We start from the raw sequence: 6,000 nt of genomic DNA, 5'->3' as shown, positions 1-6,000 counted from the left end.
CTGGTCCGAACATCCCAACTGAACCCTAAGGTCTAGAAACAACGGGAAAGAAGTAACTGAAAGTGTAAGCCCAATTCTATTTTTTTTGAAATACAATATGACTTGAGCATGATGTGCATTAATACGCATATATTCTCCTTTTTTTTTGTGCAGGTACCTTCATAGTTGAGTAGCCCTCAGTGTGCTGGGCTGCTAGTGGTCTCAGCTGGGCTGCACCCAACTCAGTCCAGTCGAGTGGGCTCACCGACCAGCTGCAGCCGCCTGACGGCTAGGGTGTGCTCGGTTGGAAGAAGGGGATGCCCAGGTCAGTTCTGACTGGACTCAGACCTGGGACAGGCAGGTTAGGGTTATTCCCAGAGATGATGTTTTGCTCCAGACTGCACCTAGGTTGCACTCACTTAGCCAAAATGAGAGAGATCTAAAATATGATATTTACACCTATCTAAAAATTCATGACTTCCTATAATAGTAGAAATATCGATATTTTTGAGATGCTTAGACAAAGATTCAGCCGTGATGCTAAACATGAAAGTTGTAGAGTTATGTGTCAGCTTTCAAACAAATCAAATTTTTATGAAGAGAGTTAGGAGGAATTCTGAAAATATGGGACACTGTCTACGGTGTTCTGGACTGAACAGGGACTGACAAAAAATCTGATTATCCAACATTTTGACAGGGATTTTGAAGGACCCTTTGGACCAAATCAGGCAAAGTTTTCAACTACAAAGTTTTAAGACTATGTCTTAGCTTTCCATAATGTCCAAGAACATCGAAAATTGACCCGTATCTACGGAGATACAATTGATTCTTTAGAGTCATCTTCAACAACTCTAAAATCGGGAAGCTCGTTCTTGACAAAAATTGAGTATGGACTGTGTGCATGCGGCCATGTTTGTAATAGCATACAAAGAAACTACAAATCTCCATTTACATACCTAATCCGAAAACTGCAAACATAAAAGAAAGACAGGCTGAAATATGTTGCTAAGCTTGAACCAAAATGAAAACCAAAGGGACAACATGTTCATAATGTACCAAAGAGATATAGTGGGTGTGTGTGAGCATTGCATTTATAACCAAATGAAGAAGTAAAAAGGAATCCCCTTGGGGTTCTATTCAGCCCGTTTCCCATGCATTTCAGAAATGCACATAGGAGAGTATGGCAACATGCTATTGATCATGTTTTTGCAAAATAGGAGTTTGAGGGAAAGGGGGTCTCACCTTGCTTCTTCCAGAAAAGAGGAGGAATGTGTTCTTCACTTGGCTAGTAGTGTAGGGGAGAGTCCCTTTTGGTACCACACCCTACACTAGAGTACAAGGAAGCTGTAATGAAGGGCACGACTGGGTAGGGTGAGAGGGAGAGAGAGAGAGAGCCCAAAAACGTTTTTTACTTCTCTCTCCTCCTTTCTCACAAGCTAAATACTCTAGGGTTTCCAATGTGTGGCTGAGATCAATTCTTAGAAAAGGAAGGGCTGAGATGAGTTGCACACCTATCTAGGCCATGACATAGATGTGGTTTCTCAAACACACCTCCCACGCCCCCTATGAGATTTAAGCATTCAAATTTTCTTAAAACTCTTTCAAAAATACCATTGCATTTGGTCTTTAATGCCCTCATGCCTTTTGAAAAACTTCAAAAGGTGCCCCAGGGTTGTCGCCCCCCTATGGCCAATAGGATTGCACCCTCTATGCTACCTTTAAATTCTTTCAGAACTACCATGGGGTTGCCGCCCACATGGCCAATCGGATTCCATCCTTAAAAAGCCTTACCTTTTAATTAGCAAAGGGCCACCGCCCAGCTTGGTCAAACCCCCTAGCTGGTCAAACATGCCCAGCTAGGGTCTAGGTCTGAGCTCTCCGAGTTGAGCCCAACCCAACCACAATCCGATATTAGCTTTACTAATTTTTTTTTTACATAGTGTTATATATATTTTTTTGAAAAGGATTTGTCTAGACTCCCGTAATTTCTCAAACCTCAATCCCTTGTCGAATTACATAAAATGAAAGAGTTTAGATCGTTTAGAGGTCTCGTTGATGAAATTCAATTAATTTTATACTTTTGAACAAAAACTTAGGTATATTTACAAGGAATATATATATATATATATATATATATATATATATATATATATATACTTTCTCTTTAGGATTTCTGATATACATTTACACGTATATATATCTATATACGATTGTGCACACACAGACATATGCATATACATATTTATGTACAAATACATAGATAATTGCATTATGAAATTTCATCTTTTATTAGATAATTTCTCAGAAAATTCATGGGTCTTACACAACTGGACATTCTCAAATATAAAAATGTTGCATACTAGGCTTTTGGTTTGTTCACAATTCATATGAGGTCTTGGTTACTGCTTTAGAGGGTACACGGTTTAAAACATAAGTTGCAGTCTTTAATGCTTCTCTCCAGAGGGACTCTGGTAAGGTAGAAAGAAAAATCATACTCCTTGCCATATACTTAAGAGTCTTGTTTCATCTTTCAGCAGCACCATTCATGTTAGGAGTGTCTGACATGGTATACTGAGGGACAATCCCATATTCTTTTAGGAATTTAGCAAAAGGTCTTGGACGTTGTTCACTTGATCCATCATATCTACCATAGTACTCACCGCTACGGTCAAATTTGACGGCCTTAATTCTTTTGCCAAGTTGGTTTTTAACTTCGCCCTTATATGATTTGAACACATATAGGACTAAGAGTTTTTATGAATTAAATATAGGTACCCATAACGAGAATAGTCGTCTATGAATATAATAAAATATTATTGACCATTCTAAGAAATTGTAGGGAAGGATCCACAAATATCTGTATGGATAAGTTTTAAGACGTTTGTTCTCCTTTCAGCATCTAATTTTTTTATATTTGTTCATTTTTTTATACACTCAACACAAACCTGAAAGTCAGTGAAATCAAGGGGATCAAGAATCTCATTTGACACAAGTCTTTCAATTCTTTGTTTAGAAATATGACCTAAGCGCTTATGCCATAATAAAGTTGAATTTTCATTTGTTAATTTTTGTTTTGTACTACGAGAATTTAATTACAAGGTTTCATTAAATAAGGCAATAGTATCAAGCAAATAAAGGTTATCAATTATAGATAAAGAACTAGTCCCAATAAGATTTGAATCAAGAAACAATTTAAATTCATTATTTCTAAATAAACAAGAATAATTATATTTATCCAAAATGAAAATAGAAACCAAATTTTGCCTAAAAGACGACATAATAAATGTTTCTTTCAAATCTAAATAATTTTTATTCTTTAATAACAACCTAAATGTCCCTATTGCCTCAACTTCAACCATTTTGTCATTTCCCATATAGATGAATCTTTCAACATCAATTGGTGATCGACAACTCAGACAACCCTACATAGACACACTTATGTGAGTGGTAGAACCAGAATTCATCCACCAAGTGTGTTTGGGCACAGAAGTTAAATTAACTTCAGAACAAACCAAAGTAAGGAGTGTATCTTTCTTTTTACGCCAGGCATGATACTTGGTACAATCATTCTTTATGTAACCCTCCTCTTTGCAAAAGCAACAACTAGACTTTGGGTCTTGATGTCTTTTCTATTTCTTTTGCGATTTGGGGTCAACTGTAGCTTTCTTAGTTCTTTTGTTTTTCTCAAACTTGTCTTTAGAGGTTACTGCCAAATGAGCACTCTCAGCCTTTTCTTGCTTCAACCTATCATCTTTTTGCACACAGTGAGAAATGAGCTTATTAAGAGTCTATTTTTCCTTCTAGCAATTATAACTAACCTTAAACTAGTTGTACTGTGCAGGAAGAGATATCAAAACCAAGTGCACAAGTAAGTCCTCAAACAACTCTAACCTTAGTGCATTGAGTTTTAAAGCAAGATGAGACATTTCTATGATGTACTCCTGAATGTTTCTTTTACCCTTATACCTTATTGAGACAAGACTCAAAAGAAAAGTACTTGTCTCAGCCTTTTTGTTTTTCACAACACATTTTCAATTTCTTCAAGAAAACGTTTGGCATTTGCCTCTTCGAACATGGTGCCTCTGAAGGATTCAGGAATTGCACATTTTATGATCATGAGACTCATGTGATTAGATCAATCACAGCGCTCAGAGTTCTTTTTATCTTTAGTAGAACTCCTATCCATAAGAGCAGGTGGTTGATCTTCTCGTAGTGCAAGATCTAGATCCATGCATCCAAGCACAAACATAACATTTTCTTAAAAGTTTTTGAAATTAGGACCGCTTAAAACAGGGATGGAGTTAATGTTTGCAGATATCATAGAAGCAGAGATATTAACTGAATGAAGAACAAACAAGCTCATGATTAACATACATTTTCTCATGTAATAATATAAAATAACATATTTAAACAATATTGAACCCCATTACAAGATACTCAGCACAACATTAACATTTAGTCTTTGTACAGAAGTGTCAACTTGTAAGTGGTACTCTCAATACAGTAATCAAAATATGGACAATCAGTCATGTCAAACAACGAGCTTTTCTTTAGAGTGACTCGTTATTCACATGAAAAAATGAATAATTATCCCATATTTATTACTGAAAGTATACATTTGGGTTCGGCCAAATAGTAATCCTCTTTTGGGTTGATCACCATTCGCATGAACTGCAAACATATGAATATCACAATATTTCAAAATGAACTAACCTACACAACAGAGAATACTTTGGCAATTTATTGATTCAATTAATTCAATTTAAAATATTGGACTCAGAATTAGAAATAATACCAACGTTTAAATATGTCAATAAATGCATATTTACAATACGGCAAGCACAATAACATAAATGAGTCAAACAGTAACCAAATAATGACCCACCAGAATGACCCATAATGTATCCCAAATGGCCCTATAAAATCTTTGATATATATATATATATATATATATATATATATATATATATATATATATATATATATATATATATATATATATATATATATATATATATTAATTGCTAGTACATGGGTCCGACCAATCGGACATGGTCAGACCCACCTGTGGGTCCAAGGTAGGTCTGACCCGGTTCAGGTCAGACTTGGCACATTCATCTGAGTGTAGATCTATAACTAGGCTGACCCGGATTGGGTCAGACGGTAATCTGCAATCGGGTGCAACACTACGCAATGGATCGGGTCTAGACCAGGCTTGATCCACACAAACTGCAATTGACTCGGTTAAGCCCCTCAACCGAATGGGGCTGAACAGAGTCACCAAACCTTCAACCCCTTAAAACAACCTCAAACGGTTCAGCTGGCTGAATGTTGAACTGTCCCCAGTTCGGTCAGCTGAAAGCTGAACTGGCTGGAGTGCTGGTGAAGTCTAAGCCTAGTGAAACACAAGACCGAACTGGTCCCGTGTATGGAGGTTGTAACAGTCTGGACCAACTGGATGAACCGACCTAAACCTAATGCCCAACTCTATCCAAGACTGGCATTCAAACAACCCTATATAGGTGACTGAACCGGCTCGACTAAGTCTAACTTGGTCCTCAACCAAATGACTGAGTCAGTCTTGGCATAAGGTCGACCCACCCTGGTTCGGTGCGCAGTAGAGACCCAAATCATCCCGGATTGGTAGAAGCCTGAACCAGTCCCCGACTGTTACAGGTTGAGCTTGAATAGGGTGTTGCCTTCGAGCAACAACAAGACCTCCGACGCCGAGCCTGGTCTGAGCACTGTTGATTCTCGAGGCATCTGACAACAACGAAATCTAGTCAGAGTGTCGTCAACTCCAACTAGTTCGGCGATGGCTGAATCCGACCTAGGTGTCGTCGAAGACTCTATATCCGGCGAACGATCAAGACCTAAATAGCAACTCGACTGTCGTCGGTCCTGGAGCATCTAAAGATGGTCGATGTGTTCTCTAAGGGCCATCGACAAGAAAATAAGAAGATGTCGGCTATCGTCGGCCTGTAAGCATCCGACGATGGTGTCAGACAAGCCTGTCAAAGA

This window comes from Nuphar pumila, chromosome 11, assembly GCF_984573655.1.
Source record: "Nuphar pumila chromosome 11, dmNupPumi1.hap1.1, whole genome shotgun sequence".
In the NCBI taxonomy this organism is placed as follows: domain Eukaryota; kingdom Viridiplantae; phylum Streptophyta; class Magnoliopsida; order Nymphaeales; family Nymphaeaceae; genus Nuphar; species Nuphar pumila.
The sequence above is the reverse complement of the archived record's forward strand: the minus strand, read 5'-3'. Positions refer to the sequence as shown.